A 17,336-nucleotide genomic window follows, 5' to 3' on the forward strand; every position below is an offset into this window, starting at 1 on the left:
AGGGCTTCTGGCTTCTGGCTTCCATTGCCTGGCAACCAAACTGGGCTGCCACAGGCTGAGAAGAGCAGCACAGATGCTGCCTAATGAGGGGGCTGAAATGAGGGGGCGAAATCACTGTCTCCAGTCATATGCCACTGTTGCTCTCAAAACAGATATCAGCCTTTCCTTGAATTTGTGATTTCTTGTTCCCTATAATAAGTCTTCCAAAGGCAGACAAGCCACATTTGGGTAAACACCTCCTCGATCCACCTTTTTCTGCTTCATATGTTAAACTTTTTGTTATGGAAAACTTCGAGCCTATATCCAAGTAGAATAGCATAATAAGCCTCCTGTGGACGTCACCCAGCATCAGCAATTATCAACTGCCAGCCAGGTATCACATCATTGTATCTGCATTTCAGTATGGAATTCTGAACCACAAGAACTCTCTTTTTAATAGAACTGCAGTGCCACTATAACACCTCAAATACTTAACAATTATTCCATAATAGCATCAAATACCTAGGCAGTGTTCAAACTTCAAATGCCTTATCAGTGTCATGAAGTGCTGACTGTTTTTTTTTTTTTTCAGTTTATTTGACTCAAGATATAAAGTCCACACATTAACCTATAGGTTCCCCTTTCTGAATATTCTAGGGAAAGAAAGTTTCCTTCTACTCTCTTAGGTTCAGTGCCTGGGGCCTGCAAATCAAACCAATAAAAGACAGTCCAACAGGAGGAAAAAGCCCAGAGTTTATTTATCTGCACAACCTCCATATACACAGAAGAACTCAGTGATGATGACTCAAAGGAGTGGTTGGAATTTGGGGTATATATACCATCTTAATAGGTGAAGTGGGCGGGGGGAAAGCATTTGCCTGGTATATAAAGGACTTTTTGGAAAGACACATGGATTTTCAGAAGAACAAATACTTGATAAGAGAGCTTGTAATGTTTGTCTATACAGATGTGAGAGTGGCCTTTCTGTCTTCTTCAGGACCACAAAACTCACTTGGAGAAAAGATCTGGGGTCGGTTTTATTCACAGTCTACCTTCTGGGAGTAGACCCACCCTGAGAAGGAATTTTTGGCAGCCTCATTTCCCAGAAGTTGCTGTTTTTAGTCAGATAAGGGAAGCTCCAAGAAGGCTGTTTTCCTCGTTGTCTGTTGAATCTCAAATGTCTTCAGTTAAAACAATCTTTATACCAACTCTGGGTCCCAGGTAGGTCCCCACAGTATACTGAAATAACATGGGACCGGAGTGATCCTGGAAACCACAGACCCCCGGGCTCTTCCTGAGACTTCTTGTGAGCTCTGCCTTGAGTTACATGAGACATTATTAATTCCCAAATTTTGAGATGAGGAGACAGATTCAAAGCGGTGAAATGAAGAGCTCAAGGTCGCCAAGCTACTGAGGCACTGGGCCAGGCCGGGAACTCATGTCTGAAATCTAAACTCTGAATTGTGTGTGTTCTGACAACCATCTTCTGCCACCTCCACCTGTCCTGCCTCCAGAAAGCTGAGGGAAGGCTTTAAGAAAGAGGCAGGGAAGGGCTCCACCCTGTCCCCACCTTCTAGTCCAGGTCCTACCCAGCATCTGTCAAAGACCCCTGCGATCCCACCCCCTCTAACCTCCCAAGGCCCATTTCTCCCTTCCCAAGTGTCTGCCCTTGGGTGCATGTACCTCAGTCTTCCCTCACCCAGAAGTTCTCACCCAGAAGTTCCCCAAGTGCAGGGACCTTGGTTCTGGATGCCTGTGACCCGCCCCAGCTGAGCCTCACCCAGAGCACTTTTGGATGGTGCTCCCCAAAGGGTGGCTCACTGACTGACTGACTGACTGACTGAGTGGCCTTCTGGAGGGTGAATGGGCTGGATGTATAAGGGAATCTTTGAGGAGAGATCCTGGACCCCAGGCAGGAGCAGCCATCGGACACTCCAGAGTGACAGTGATCTCTCTGGCCCCCAGAGAGAGGCAAGGGCGTGTCCAGGGAGCAGCCTGGGTTTGGGTGTCCTGAGGACAGGGGCCTCTGGCCTCACCCCTCCCTCCCACAGGCCATTTACCTTCTGAGGACCTCAGAGAGTCTTCATCTGGGCAGGGAAGACGCTCCAGAGAATCGCCCAGGTTGTCCTGTGGTTGAAGGCGGCCTATCAGCTTGGAGTAATGGAATCTGCTCTGGCCGGAGAGCCCTGGTGGCAGGTCTGGGTCTGTGCTCTTCCGTTATGCTGCTCTGTGGCCCGGGCGGGCTACTTCCTCCCTGTGGGTCTCAGTTTCCTCATCTATACAATGAGGGGCTACACTAGTTGATCTCCAGGGGTCCATTAGCTTCCATGTTTCTGTGATCTCCAGGAAAGGAAGACCCACAACACTCCTTGGTAAGTGCTGGCTGCTTTTAATGATCTTTACAGTCAGGAGGGTCTTCCTGCCTGCGTCCTACCCTCTTCTAAGCCTTGTTTCCTCTGGCTGAGGCTGAGTCTGGATAAGCTTCTTGGTTGATCCTGAAGGACCTGGGGGAGTGACAGCCGTTTTCGTCACCACAATTCAAGTCACAACGGTGGGAGAGTGGGGCCTGCAGCCCTCACGTCCCTGCTGCAATCCCCGAGGTGTTCAAGAGATAACAGTGCTCAGAAACCATGTAGATGAGCAACTGCGGCTCCGTGCCCTCCGTGGAGCCCAATGTTTCCACTTTCCAGACTAGGAAACAGGGACTCGTCCAAGGTCACACCGAGCTGGGACAGGGAGGAGCTTGGGGCAGGAAAGAGCTGGGGACCTCCTCAGGCAGGATCCTTCCCGGGTAGGGCAGGTGATGGCGAGGAGTCCTCAAAAGGAGCAGAGTTGATGTGAATGAAAATCCACCCTCAGGGAGCTCCTGGGATCTCCGGGGGGGAACACAGGACACGTGCTTGCACCTGCACACACACACATGCATATGTGCGGACTCACATGTGCACACAGGCCACAGGAGAAGACATCACAAGCACGTCTCCTACCAAGTGCCTGAGCTGGGACTCTATCTTGTCCACCCCACCGGGAGACACTGCGTATCCTAGCTACTTCATTTATTCAGCAGATAGTGACTCAGGGACTGGGAACTGAGCAGTGAACAAGTGGGACGTGGTCCCTGACCTTGCAGAGCTGGCAGCCTAGCTAGACAGGCCAGTGATTGAGAGGAAAGTCCAACCCATGGCGCTACCCCCAGGCTGAAGGAAGCCGGGGGCTGTGGAACCCAGCAGAGCCCACCTCATGGACTCAGGGACAGTCCTGTCCTGCAGGCACTTTCCTGGCTGCCTGTGCCTATTTCTGGAGGAGTTGGTTCTGGTTGGCTGGGAAGGCAGCCTTGGGGAGCAACTGGCCTTCCCTCTTCAGGGCAGGCAACTGTGGCCATGGGTGTGGCTGACCCTCTGGAACTTTTTGTCAGGCCAGTAAGAATTGGGTCATTTCTGGGGCTTGGAGAAGAGGTGAGGCTCCCCTTTGTCAGGGGTTCTCAAAGTAGTGGTCGGGACCCCAAAACTCCCTGTTGAGTCTCTAGGGGCTCTTCTGAGCAGAAGTTGCCTATGAGCTGGGTGCCCTCACTCTTGCTGGTTGGGTGATGAAAAGTGTGGAGTGTGAGGTCTCAAAAGTTCAATAACAGTTCGATTGTTCTGAAAAACAGTTTTCTTTTTTCCCACACTCATGCAGAGGGCCAAGACATTTCTTTCTTTAAACCTGTGTTTGTGATTTTGCTTCCTTTGACCTTGGCAATTAACATAAAGGGCACTGAGCAAGTCTGCCCCTTTTCTCCATCCATCCCTGGGTGTGTGTTAAGGGGGGAGGTGTGTGACACAGAAAAGAAGGGGGGTAAGCATGGGGAAACTTGTGGATTCTTTAGTTACTGAGTTCAGTGACACACGGAGATGTTTAAGTGGAACGTTCAGGGGAAAAGTAGGGAAATGCCTTATTTTAGCTACCTGGTCATTTCTGTTGTTTAGTTTCTGAGTTTTCTGGTTTCCAGGCTGTTTCATAAGTACTGAGCTATTGAGGAACTGTTTGTTTTCTTGGAAAAGAAACAGAAGGGCCCTGGGGCATCTCTCCCTCCGACTCTCTGTCCATATGGTCTCTCTTTGCCACTGGCCCTCGTTTGGGGCCTGTGCCCATGAAAAACAGTGATCCCAGTGGGCTTCTGTTCCTTTGGGGCTGACACTTCCTTCTCTCTGCCATGCTGTGCCCCACCCCTATCTGACTTGAGACAGAAAGCACAGGGGTGATGGCATCCAGCCTCTTCCTTCTCAGAGCTGGGAACTGAGACCCAGAGAACACAGGGATCTTGCCCTTATTGCGAAGATCCGAAAGTTGGAAATCTGTATTTTACTCAGTTATTAGTAATTTAAAGCCATGCTTATTACAGGGTTATATTCTGGAGTAAAATGCAGAATCCTGATGAATTGCTAAGAAATAGTTTTCAAACTCAGCGCATTTCTGAGCCTACTCCTGTTCCCTATTTACTCTACCTCATAGATAGACAGACTGCATTTCAAATAAAGGAGGGAGTTTGCTCAGTGTTATGTAGCTATCATTTGCAGGATGGAAACTCAAGTTTCTTAATAATAGGTAACCTGTATAAATAGAATAACTGTATGTATCAGTTTATGAATATTGTCCCATTCTAATTTTTTAAAAATTTATTTTGTTTTGGAGGGTAAAGGCAATTGGTTTTATTTATTTATTTTTAATGGCAGTACTGGGGATTGAACCCAGGACCTCATGCATGCTAGGCAGGCACTCTACCACTGAGCTATACCCCACCATTCTAATTATTGAAATGGAAATGCGCCCTCAAAACTGGCATGATTGGGGTGATAAATCAAGTGCTCTCCTTCCTTACATGCCACTCATTTTCCTTCAGATGCATTATTTTATACAGTCCTTCCTTATAATAACTATATAATGTGACTACTACTACCCCCATTTTACAGAATAGAAAAATTAGTTTGAAGGGGTTAATTGCTTGAAGTTATATAGAAGGTAAATGATGAAGCTAGAGCTGGGCATTTAATTGTCAGACTATGCTGAAATGTCTCTCACCAGAGAGGCCTGGGATGTGTACAGAACAGCTGCTTGGCTTCCACTTGTGCCCTGTTGGAGATATCATTTACCTGGGTTGGGCAGACAATGCAGAGAGAAAGCAATGCAGCATGGGAGGGGACAGAGGGCTACTATCTCCAGGTTGGTGGTGAAGAGCCTTTTTAGTGGCAGTTGTTGACAACAGCACAAGCCAGTTTAGTAGGAAGGTTGGAGAGGATACAACTGTAGTCCCTTGGGCAAAAATGGCAAGGGGGAAGATCTCAGTGCAGCTGCCGCCATCTCTGGTGGGTGCCATCTCTGTTCCAGCTCCCTTCTGTTTCAGTTCCTTGTAAAACCAACTTTGTAAAACTGTTTTCTCCCTAGATACACATCACCTCCTAGCCAGAGGAGACTGCTGATGGGTACCGGAGAGACTCACTTCCCACCTTGCCCTCTCATGTTCCCTGGCTGCAGCCTAGCACTGCAGATGGCAAAAGTTCATCCTGAATAGAGCCAGTTCTCTCCTACTAAACCCCAAACTCCAAACCCATAATTAGTCTTTTATGTACAATATTTATTTCTGAAGGAGTTTGTCTTGGCATGGAGGCCACCTCCTCCAAAGAGCACATGTCTCAACAAATAGCTTCTGCTCCTTTCACCTTGGTGCTAGCTAGCTCTTTCACCCTGCCCCCACCCTGGCCCTTGGGAAATGCCACCCACATAGAAGAATGGAACAGGCTGCAGTAGGACCTGGGCAGCCTGGCTTTTACTGATACCTGCTGCTCCACCAAAACCTACCAGGTGGGCATCCTCACCCAGGGCCCAGACCAGCCCCTGACCCACTACATGGCAAGAGCCCCTGGGGGTAGGACCTCAGCCACTTTCTTTGAAGTGTTTCCTGAAATCCTGTTTATCTTCCACAGGGTGGGAGGGTCCTGGGTTCAAGAACTATCTGGGATGCATGTACATACTTGAAACGTTGGAGTCCTCCTCAGTTCTCTCCTCCCCCCTCTCCAGAAAGAGTCCTGTCACTTTTTAACATCTTAAGTCTTTGTGTACTAGAAATATATAACATATTAGTTTAGGCTCTGGCACTAAAAGATTAGTGACTTCTTTGGGCGATACATTTAATCTTTCTGGGCCTCACTTTCTCCATGCATAGAATGAGAAGGTTGGTTTAGATAAGCAGTGTTGTTATGCCAAACTCTTGTGTTATGTGGTTCAGCCTTTTTTTTACCCCCAATCAACACAGCTTTTATTGTATCCTTAAGATATCACAAATGAATCTGAAGAGTCATCTGGCATCTTGCTCTTTCTGTACCCGTCTTGCTCTTTCTGTACCTGGACAACTTAGGTATTATTCATCAGCCTGCTGAACTGTTCCTTTTTCAGAAACATAGATACTATCCAAAATTTTTCTGATATCCTTGTTTTTAACTGTCGTAGCTTGCAGAATCAAAGCAGCTGAATTTGATACCAGTTCAATGTGGTTTCCCTCAAGAACTAACTCATCTTTCTGAGCTTGAGATACTGAACAAGCAACACCTGGCCTCATCCGAACCCTGCATATGTATTTTTCACCCAAGAAATTTCAGATTTCAACAAGCAAACCATTCTCCTGAATAATGACGTTGATGGGGAAGTGAGCGTACACAAACCTCATCTTCTAACAGGAGACCAGTGTAATATCCTTGATTATGTTCTGTATGTGACTACAGATAGTGCGAACAGTAGCCATTCTATTCTATTTCCCCACCACTTGTCAACCCAGAGCCTATTCTTTTTCTGTCCAAGGAGACTGAGTTCTACGTTGATGTGATTGAAGTCCCTCTGCAGGGTGCCTCTGGGGCCCTTCACAATAACTGTGAGTCCCTTCAAAGTGATGTCGACATTTTCTGGAAATTTCTGATTGCTGAGAATGGTCTTCATTCTCACAATAGATGCGGCAAAGAGGTGTGGTTCAGTCTTAAGTCTGCACCCATGGCAAGTCCCTAGTTCAGTTTACCTCCTACGCTCCCTAAAAATTTCTGACACTGGCCTCCTCAGTGGTGGTTTCTAACTCTGCCTCCAAACTTACAGACACAATGATCACAGTTATATTTTTAACATTCCATATAAACATATGAAGAGTGTAGTCTCTTCCAGTGCCTGAAGATCCAGGTCCTTTTTCTGACCCTGTCACTCAAAGCTTCCCCACACTCAGAGTTGGAGAAAGGCTCAAGACATACCCATTTTGTGAGGTTCTCTGGAAACTTTTAAATAAAGAAGTGCCAAAATATGCTGTCAAAAACTGTGGTATTTTTGAAATATTTACCTTTAGCAACTAATCATTTTAACACACATCACATAAATACGGCACAATCAATATATGTCATTCATGAGATAATTACCAGATTAATGAGGTCTACATTGGAGACCTTTTCTGAATGAGAGCTCCAGCCAAATGGTCCTTCTGACCTCCTCCTCCTGCTCTCCCTACTCTCCACCATTGTCCCTGACAATGAACAATACTAGTTGAGCCAATCCAGAGCCTCCCAAACTTGGCAGTGCCTTTGAATTACCTAGGTGATACAGGTGCAACCAAACAAGCATGGTCCCCAGGCTGGCATTTGGGATCACCGGACAAGCTCCCTTTACGCGTGTGTTAGCTTTTTACTTGGACTGGCCAGACCTCAGTCCCTGGGACCATAGCCTCCCCAGTCTCTGGTACCAGTCCAAAATCCTGGCAGGTTTTTAGTCAGTGCTGGTTTCATGGCTGAAGACCAAAGTAGAAATGTATTTACAACTCTGCCTGTGTTCCTGTTCTCTCCTCACCCAGTTTGAGGACACCACAAAGCCTCTACAAAAAGACATTCCAAGCCTTCAAGATCCTAACATTTCCTTCCCTCTACCTCTACCCAAATTATATGATTTTTCAAACCTCTCTTTTCCTATCCTTGCAAACCCCTGACATTCTCTTCAGCCATCTCACTTCTGTGTCAGCTCCCTTTGTCCCAGCCCTGAGGGCTCCACAGATCCAATTAAAAGGAGACAGGAAGTATACTGGGTTTCTTTTGTCTTATTTTCTTTTGACCCACACTGCTTTCTTTGCTGCCTTGTGGGCACACACATAGGTATTCAAGTGAAACAAGCCCAGACTTGAGAGTTAATAACTTCGAGGAATTTCTCTGCTCCTGGCACAGTGGGAAACCTGGGGTAAGCTGTTTACCTTCTTTTCACCTTGGTTACTTCATCTATAGAGCAAGTATCATAAAATAATGAAAGATTAAATTCTGACTTTGCTGGTAGGTGACATGTTTACCTGATCTCTGGTAATCCAAGTACATGGTGCCTGGAAAGTAGTACCAATGGCCAGAAAAACATGCCAGTGATGGTGTGGGATACAATTGGGAATAAGGGAATGAACACTAGACTGAAGTCAGAAGGCCCCAAGTTAGGCCTCCTTCTGTTACTAGCTTGCTTTGTATCCTTGGGCGAGCCACTCAAACTCTCTAGCTCCATTTTCTTCCTTTGCAAAATAGGGTATATATAGCAGAGTAGCTATGATTAGCTAAGGGTTTTAAAGTCAGAAAGACCTGGGTTGATGTTCTAGCTTTACCACTTACTAGCCATGTGACCTAGTCTAGTCACCAAATTCCTCTTGGCCTGTTTACTTACTTGAGAGAAAGTAAATGGGAATGCTAACAGTATTTACTTTATGAGGTTGTCATGAGGATTAAATGACATTACATAGCTAATATACATAAGGAATTGAACATAGTACCTGCCACATAGTAAGCACTATACAAGTGTCAGCTATTACTGCTACTACTACTATGAAAAAAGAAGAGTTAGAGGAGGACATTTGCTGGCCTATCTTATACAGTTGCCATGAGGATGTAATAAGATAAATGCAGAAAAAGGGTTTGGAAGATAAAAGGACTTTTCAAAGGTAAGGTGGTATTGAAATTAAAACATAAAGGTGCTGGAACCTTCTCCCTTGCTGCCAAAAGGTTTATCTTGACTATGAGCTCTGGCTTGCTCAGTGCTGGCATGAGTGGCTATTTCCTTCCCCTTTTACCTACCCATCCTTGCCATCATGGTGATTTACTCCTCCTGGTAGATTGAATTGGAAGAGGGGATTTGAAACCTTGACCTCCATCCCTCTGTCAACTCTGCCACTCCCACACTTCCTGCAGAGTCACCTCTTAAATAAGTAACCAGTGCCCAGCCCAGGCCCAAACCCAGACTGCACTTCGCATTTGCTCTGGTCAGGATTTGGCTCTTAGATGCCAGTGGTCAGGCTTCCTGCTGCTGCATTTCAGGTTTTGGGGTGTGCTGGAGCCCACAGGGAGCCATGAAGGCTCACTGCTCTGAGCAGTCATTAACTTCTGCACACAAAGACACAGTTGCATAATGACCATTTAACAAACCTGGACCAGCTAAAGGAGGGGTATGTGTGTGTGGATGTGGGTTTCCCTTCAGGAGCAGCTTGAGAGGAGTGACTGTCTTCATCTGCTCTCTCCAGAACATTAGTTAATATCTACATGCCAGGTCTCTTATATGACCTCACTTAATCTTCACAAAACAAAACATTTAGTTGGCACTTTTATAATATCCATTTTCCAGATGAGGAAACTGAGACTTAGAGATATGAAGTAAGTTGCTCAAGGTCAAACAGCAAGTAAGTAGATCTTGTTCTTAGACCCCTGTCTGTCTGACTTTAGAGCCTGCACTCTTAACCTATACATTATAGAAAGACTAATCCATCCCAGAGCCTTCCTTATAGTGGTACAGGTCCCAGCCTGGTTCCAGGATGGCCAAGCTGAGGCTTAAGGAAATTTTCCAGTTGGAAAGCAGGTTGCCAACCATTGTAATATCCTCTGGCTTGCAGGGACTTGATGTTCTTCCTCTACTTTGTCCCTCATTTTCTCCACCTTCTCAGAAAAGACTTAACAGAAAGGGTCAGTATCCCTGGAAAAGGCATTTTACATTGAAAAATGGGCTCTGCCCATGTTTTCTCAGTCCCTCCCTCTACCATCTTTTCCCTACCTCCATCCCTCTGTTCTAACAAGGAATCCAAAGATGCTACGGATTGTCAACAGATTTCTGCTCAGAGGCAGGAACATGGCCTAATCTCAAAGTGAGATTTCCTCTGGCTTTGATACTTCATAAGGCCATAGCAGGAGGCCCCCAACTGTGAAGCTAATATGAGTGTTTATCTCAGCTCTGAGGATCAAAGCCCTATTGATCCTGGCAGCCAGTCTTCCCTGGATTGATTACCTTGTCTTCTGTCTCAGGCCGATCATCCAAAGTTTCCTTCCTAGTGCTGGACTACAGGTGTGGGGAGAGCTGCTTCCGGAGACAGAGTGATCACCTGTCTCCTTGGAGTGCCTACTCAACTGCCCAAATTGGCTACCTTCTTAGCGCAAGTGTTCTCAAAGCTGAGGGTGTGGGAGGAAGGGACTCATCATTTAGGCATTTGTTTTTAGTTCTGGCTCTGCAAAGGCCCTGATGCTTCCTGAAAGCAGAGCTTAGAAAATCAGCATCTGACCCCTGCTGCTCTTCCCTGGTGGCTGGATAGATCATTGGAGGCCTGTCAGACATCATGGAACACTGGAAGGAGCACTAGATTAAGAGTCCAAAAATGGAGATTTTAGTCCTGGCTCAGCAATGGACCTGCTGTGTCTCCTTGAGTAGTCTGTGTCCTCTCTGAGCCTCAATTTCCTCATCAATAGTTTTTTTAAAGCTTTATTAAGGAACAATTAATATACAATAGACAGCATGTATTTCAAGTATACAGTTTGATGGGTTTTGACATATGTACACACTCATGAAACCATCACTACGATCAAAGTAATGGACATATCCATCACCCCCAAAAGTTTTCTCATGTGTCTTTATATTCCTTTTTCCCACCCCACTCCTTGCCCCTCCCCACCTCTAGGCAACTACTAATATGCTTTCTTGTCATTATAGATTAGTTTGTATTTTTCTAGAGTTTTACATAGCTGAAGACATACAGTATGTATTTTTTGGCAGGCTCTAGCTTCTTTCACTCAACATAATTATTTTGAGATTCACCCACGTTGTTGCATGTATCAATTGTTTGCTCATTCTCCTTCCTTCCCACCTTCTTTCCTTCCTTCCTTCCTTCCTCCCTCCCTTTCTTCCATTCTTTCTTTAGGGGAAGTGGTATTGAATTTTATTAACATGGAAAGGTATCTAAAACTTGAGTAAATTTTTAAAAGCAGATTGTAAGTGATATGTACTGTATATGCTGTCTTGAACAAAACTATACAGATATATGTATAGAAAAACCTGGAGAAAGACATATCAAGGTAAAAATACTTGTCTCCGAGTGATTGGAATTGTGGAAAAAGATTTTTTGCACCTTGCTTCTTTGTTTTTCTAATTTTTCAGTTGTGGAAATACACAGCTTTTTTAAAAAGTAGGAAAATGTTACTGTATTTTTAAACAGCTTTCTTGAGATATAATTGATATACAATGAACAGCTCATATTTAACCTACATAGTGTGATAAGTTTTAATATATGTATATATCATGAAGCCATTACTATATTCAAAGTAAGGAGCATATCTATCATCATCTTCCAAAGTCCTTGTCCTCCTATCCATAGGCAACCGTTGCTCTTCTTTCTGTCACTACAGATTACTTTGCATTTTATAGACGTTTATATAAATGGAACAAAAAGTAGGTATTTTTAAAATCTGGCTTCTTTTACTCACCACAGTTGTTTTGAGATTCATCCAAGTTGTTTCATATATCAATAGTTCATTTCTTTTTATTGCTGAATACCATTTCTTGCTATAGATGTACCGCAATGTGTTTATCCATTTACATATTGATGGATACTTGGGTTGCTTCTAGTTTTTTACTATTGTAAATATAATTGCTATAAATATTCACGTAGAAGTCTTGATGTGGACAATATACTTTCATTTTGGGTCCGGGGGTGGGGTTGCTGGGTCATTGTAACTCTATGTTTAACCATTTGAGGGACTTCTAAACTGTTTTCCAAAATGATTGCATCATTTTACATTCCCAGCAGCTATGCAACTGGAACTCAGAGCTCCAGTTGTTCCAAATCCTCATCAACACTTGGTATGGTCAGTTTAAAAAAATGTTAGATGATTTAATGGATGTATATTGGCATCTCATTGGGTTTTAACTTGCATTTTCCTAATGGTTAATGATGTTGAGCATTTTATCATGTATTTCTTTACCGCTCATATATCTTCTTTGGTCAAGTGTCAGTTCAAATCTTTTGCTTGTTTTCAACTGGGTTTTTAGCTTCTTATTTTTGAAAATAAGCAATCATTCTCGTATACTCTGGATATGAGTCCTCCTTTATCAGATATATGATTGGCAAATATTTTCTCCCAGTCTGTTGCTTGTGTTTTAATTATTTAAAAAGTATATTGAAAACTAAATTTTTAAATTTTGATGAAGTCAATTTTATGTATTTTTATTCTTGGTGCTTTAATTAAGAAATCTTTGCCTAACCCAAGTTCACTATGATTTTCTCTTATGTTTTCTAGACGTTTTATAGTTTTCATTTTTACATTTAGGTCTACAAAGCAGTCTGAGTTAATTTTAGAGTACGGTGCAAGATAGTAGTTCAACTTCATTGTTTTCGATGTGGATATCCCATTTACCCAGCACCATTTGTTGAAAAATATTATCCTTTTTCTATTGAATTGTTTTGACATTTTTTTTTGTTGAAAATCAACTAGCCATATATGTGTGCACCCATTTATGGACTCTTTATTTTGTTTTATTAATCTATATGTCTATCTTTATGCCAATACCACAATGTCTTGATTGCTGGAATTTTATAGTATGTCTTGAAATCAGGTTATAATAAGTCCTCTAACTTTGTTCTTCAATGTAAATGTTATTTTTGCAATTCTATATATCCTTTACATTTACATGTAAGTTTGAAAATCAGCTTGCCAAATTCTATGAAAAAATCTTTGCTGGGATTCTGATTGGGATTTAATTATATCTATAAAACAATTTGGGGACATATTCACAATATTGAGTCTTCTGACCTGTGAACAAGATACATCCCTCCATTTATTTAGGTCTTCTTTAATGTCTCTCATCAACATTTTGTAATTTTCAGTGTATAGGTCTTGCACATATTTTTATCAAGTTTATCTATAAGTATTTCAAATTTCTGATGTAATTTGTAAATGTTAATTTTATTTCAATTTTTAATTATTAATTGCTAGTATACAGAAATCCAATTGGTTTTTGAATGCTGACTTGCACCCTGTGAGCTTGTTTACCTCATGTATTAGTTCTAAGTAGCTTTTTTGTAGTCTTTGGAATTTTCTAGATAGACAATCATGTTGTCTGTAAATAGAGATAGTTGTAAAACTATAAGTAATTCTTATTTTAATCTGTATGTCTTTTATTTCTTCTTCTTGTCTTATTGCACTGGCAAGAACTTCCAATGCAATATTAAATAAAAGTAGCAAGAGCAGACATCCTTGCCTTACTCTTCATCTTAGGGTGAAAGATTTTAGTCTTTTGTTATCAAGTATGATGTTAACTATAATTTTTCAATAGTTGCCCTTTATCAGGTTGAGGAAGTCCCCATCTGTTACTGGCTTGCTGAGAGCTTTTATCTTGAATGGGTATTGAATTTTGTCAAATGTTTTTTCTGTTTCTATTGAGATAATCATATGGGATTTAAAAAATTTGTAGCCATTATAATCACATACTGCATTGACTGATTTTTTTTAATCATAAAGAAAACTCTTCCTTGACCTGTGTGCCATTTGTTTATTTTCCTTTGATTTTTGGTTATTGAACTAATCTTGTATTTCTGGGATAAATAATACTTACTTGGTCATGATGGTTACCCTTTTAATATATTGTTGGATTCAATTTGCTAAAATGTTGTTAAGGGTTTTGCAACTGTGTTTATGAGGGGCATTCATCTATAGTTTTCTTTTCTTGTAATGTCTTTATCTGGTTTTGATAGTAGGTTAATACTGGACTCATAGAATGAGTTGGAAAGTGTTAACCTCCTGTTCTATATTTTAAGAGTTTATGTTGGATTATTATTATTTCTTCCTTAAATGTTTGTTATTCACCAGTGAAGACATCTTGGTTACCCCTCTGTGATTCTTGAGGACCCTTTCATTTTTAACACTTTGCAGTTCTAATAAGATATTTATCATCAATTTTTCCATTTTAGATGTGTGTATCTCTCCTTCTATCTCCTTATTTCTTGTCAGTCTCTGTCTCCTGCCTTTTTCCCATAGTCTCTGTCAGGTGAGTGTCTGACAGAGTCTGTAGGTGCTGGCCAGCCATTTCAGAGAAAGCTGAGGAAACTGTTTCAATTTGTAGTTTCTCCAAAGCACTGATGGTTGTAATATACCTTAGTCACTAGAGTAGATAACTGACCATTGTCCTAAACCAGTGGTTGTCAAATCAATGGGCAATAAGCCAGTAAGTAAAACCCAGTCACCTGTGAAGGACTGAGGCAGGAGTTAGAAGGACTGCATTTTCAGACTTGACATGGATACTTCTAAGTATGAGTCTCTCTGGGCCTCAGTCTGACTACCTGTAAAATTAGGAACTGGATCTCTAGATCTGAATCTCTAGATTCCAAAAATGAAAGTAAATAAACAATAGCAGCACAGAGAAGGAGGCCAAATAAAGTAATAAGGTGCTAATAAGACAACTTATGTTTTCAGTGATTATTTGACTTTACAAGTTTTGACCCTCAAAATAGGTAGCCTGTTAAAGTTGGCATGTTTTGAGACAAAGTGTGGAAGGTTAAACATGGGATTTGTTTAGATGTTGAATGCTTGGAAAAGAATGTTTTCCAGTATTGCTGTGCCAACCCAGAAAAACACCACTACATTCTAATGAAGAAAAGAAATAAAACATTGGCAGGATTAAATGCCAGGATAAATATGAAAACACTTCTAGAATTTTTAAATAAAGGCTTGCTACAAATCTGGAGTAGAGTTCTAGACACAATGGGTGGTGAGTAGCTACCAAAGTAAATGGAGTTAGAGAGGCTGAGAACTGGAAGAAAGAGCTTCTCAACGTGGTGTTTAATTAGAAAATAGAAAAAGCTTTGAAATTAGCTTCCCTGAACAAGAGCATTTCATTTACTCATTGGAAAAAATAACTATCTAGCAGTTAACTCTAGGTCCTGCACAAGGCTAGAGAAATAGTTAATAAATGAAGCTCAGCTGTAGGTCACTCTCCAGTCAGACACAGAGAGAATGAAGAGCAGGGATCCTGCCATCTCAGTCCCCAAGGAAGGCCAGGGTGTTGCATTTCTTTCCTCTGGAGCTCCCCAACTAACCCCTGAAGTGCCCTTACTTGCCTCCTTTTAAGTGTTTTCCACCAATGCTTTCAGTTGTCTTACTAATATTTGCTGGCAACCCAGCCAGGTGTGCCAGCATACAATTGGCACAATCCTGAGCTACCTGCCACCAACCCTACATGGCCTCCATGCCCTACTTATGCCATTCTGACCATGCTCATTTATCCCAATCAGGTTTAGTATCTTTACTATGTTCTGGGGACTCTGAAGAAGGGTGGAGATGGGGCAGAAACAGGGGGATATTTCTGGCAACAGAGACTCCAATTCATAGTGACATGTTCTCCACTTAGTGTTGGGTACAACAGTTGGATAGCAAGCCTCAGAACATGGCCTCCTAATCCTATTTGTTAGTTTGTCATTATGTTCACCTTGCCAGGAAGCCTGGGCTCTTGAATAGAGCCATCTCTGCCCCTTCACCTCTCTCTCTCATCTACCTCTTCCCCAGCTTTGCCCCTTCTTTGGCTTTGTTCCTTCTTTGGCTTTGCTCCATCATTCCCTCATTTGAGCTTTTATTAGTTCCCCACAACAACAGGAATTTGTGAAAGCCTGTAATTTATTTGGAGACTTTGGCTCTTGGAGTACCCTCTCCCCCATTTTCAACTCAGAGGGAGATCTCAGAGAGGTTGGCTTTTGGCAGCCAAGGAATGAAGAATCTGGTCTCGCATTTGAGTTCTTTTCTGAGCAGTCTCCCTGTACTTCAAAGACATTAGCCTGTGAGCCTGGGTAAGGAGCCAGGGCACTAATTGGGCACTTGAGTGAAAAGACTTTGAATATAAGGAAACTTGAGGGCCAATAGGTCCAGGATGGAGCTGGAAAGGCCAGAGTTCTGCTTTTGTACTGCCCAGGCTCAACAGAAGCTCAGCTGGCTATGGGTGCTTAGAGGAAAGGGGGGGGGGGGATGCCTGGTAAATACAGACATTGTGTTCACTTCAGGTACAGGCCTTTTGGGGCCAACTCTCTGGGAGTACTTAACTCACCTGAGGGTAGTGGTTGAGGCTGAAGAGAAGTCTGAGAATCACTGGATGAAAGCTGTGGATGGTGCATTGGACAGAAAGTTTATTAGTCAGAAATTAGATGCTTGCTTAGCACTTAGCACAGCTGTACATTGAAAATAATGCTCTCAGCCTGATGGAGTTGTGGCATGCCATCCCTGATTTTGCCAAGTTTGTTTATAAAGATGACCCTCTATATCTCCTGTTAAAATCTACTTTTCACCCTTCCGAACTCTCCCATATCTCAGCTGCTTCATTAAAATCTCTTTGTCTGCCTCATATGAGAGCAAGGGTAATATGGGAAACAACAAAAACTCCCTAGTTTTGAGTCCAAGGACTGTTGAGGGCTCTAGAAATGAGTATCTATGCCTTATATTTTCCAAAAAAAGGAAACTCAGTAAAAGAAAGTTAAAGGGTAACCAATAGCATTCATTTATTATCAATATGATTATAATTATCATTATTATTATCATCACTATTGGTTCTTCTTTCTTAAATATAGTCATCTCTTGATAATTTTTCTGTTACTGAATTTCCTCTGACAACCTTTCATGCTAACAACCCTTTAAATATTTGTTATACCATGCTATTCTTCTTCAGTCAATAATGTAGCTATTAAATTACCTTTTTTTCCCTTAACATAGTGAATTTTCTTTCACTTGGAATGGCTGACTTCTCTAAAACTCTTTAAGTAGAAACTTTTACTCTGGTCTTGAACCATGGGATTTTTACATTTTATTGCCCTATTTTAAGAAAAGCGTTCCTTATTCTACTATGAGATCCTTAATGGCAAGGACCATATGTCACTCATTTAGCATCCTCAGTGCCTTTGGGATAGCCATGTTTTTGGGCCAGAGAGGACATTAAATAACTGTTGAATAAATGAATATCATATGTAGATGGCTTCATTTTTTTAATGTAGATTTAACATTAAAAACTATATCAAGGTAACTTTCCCCTATTCCTTCTAT

At 42.3% G+C, this 17,336-nt stretch overlaps 1 pseudogene; it reads right to left on the reverse strand.

Annotated features, from left to right (window-relative positions):
• Positions 1–6,254: 6,254 nt before the first annotated feature.
• LOC102515073 lies at positions 6,255–7,074 on the reverse strand (annotated as a pseudogene).
• Positions 7,075–17,336: the final 10,262 nt, after the last annotated feature.

Source organism: Camelus ferus, chromosome X (genome assembly GCF_009834535.1).
Source record: "Camelus ferus isolate YT-003-E chromosome X, BCGSAC_Cfer_1.0, whole genome shotgun sequence".
Lineage (NCBI taxonomy): Eukaryota > Metazoa > Chordata > Mammalia > Artiodactyla > Camelidae > Camelus > Camelus ferus.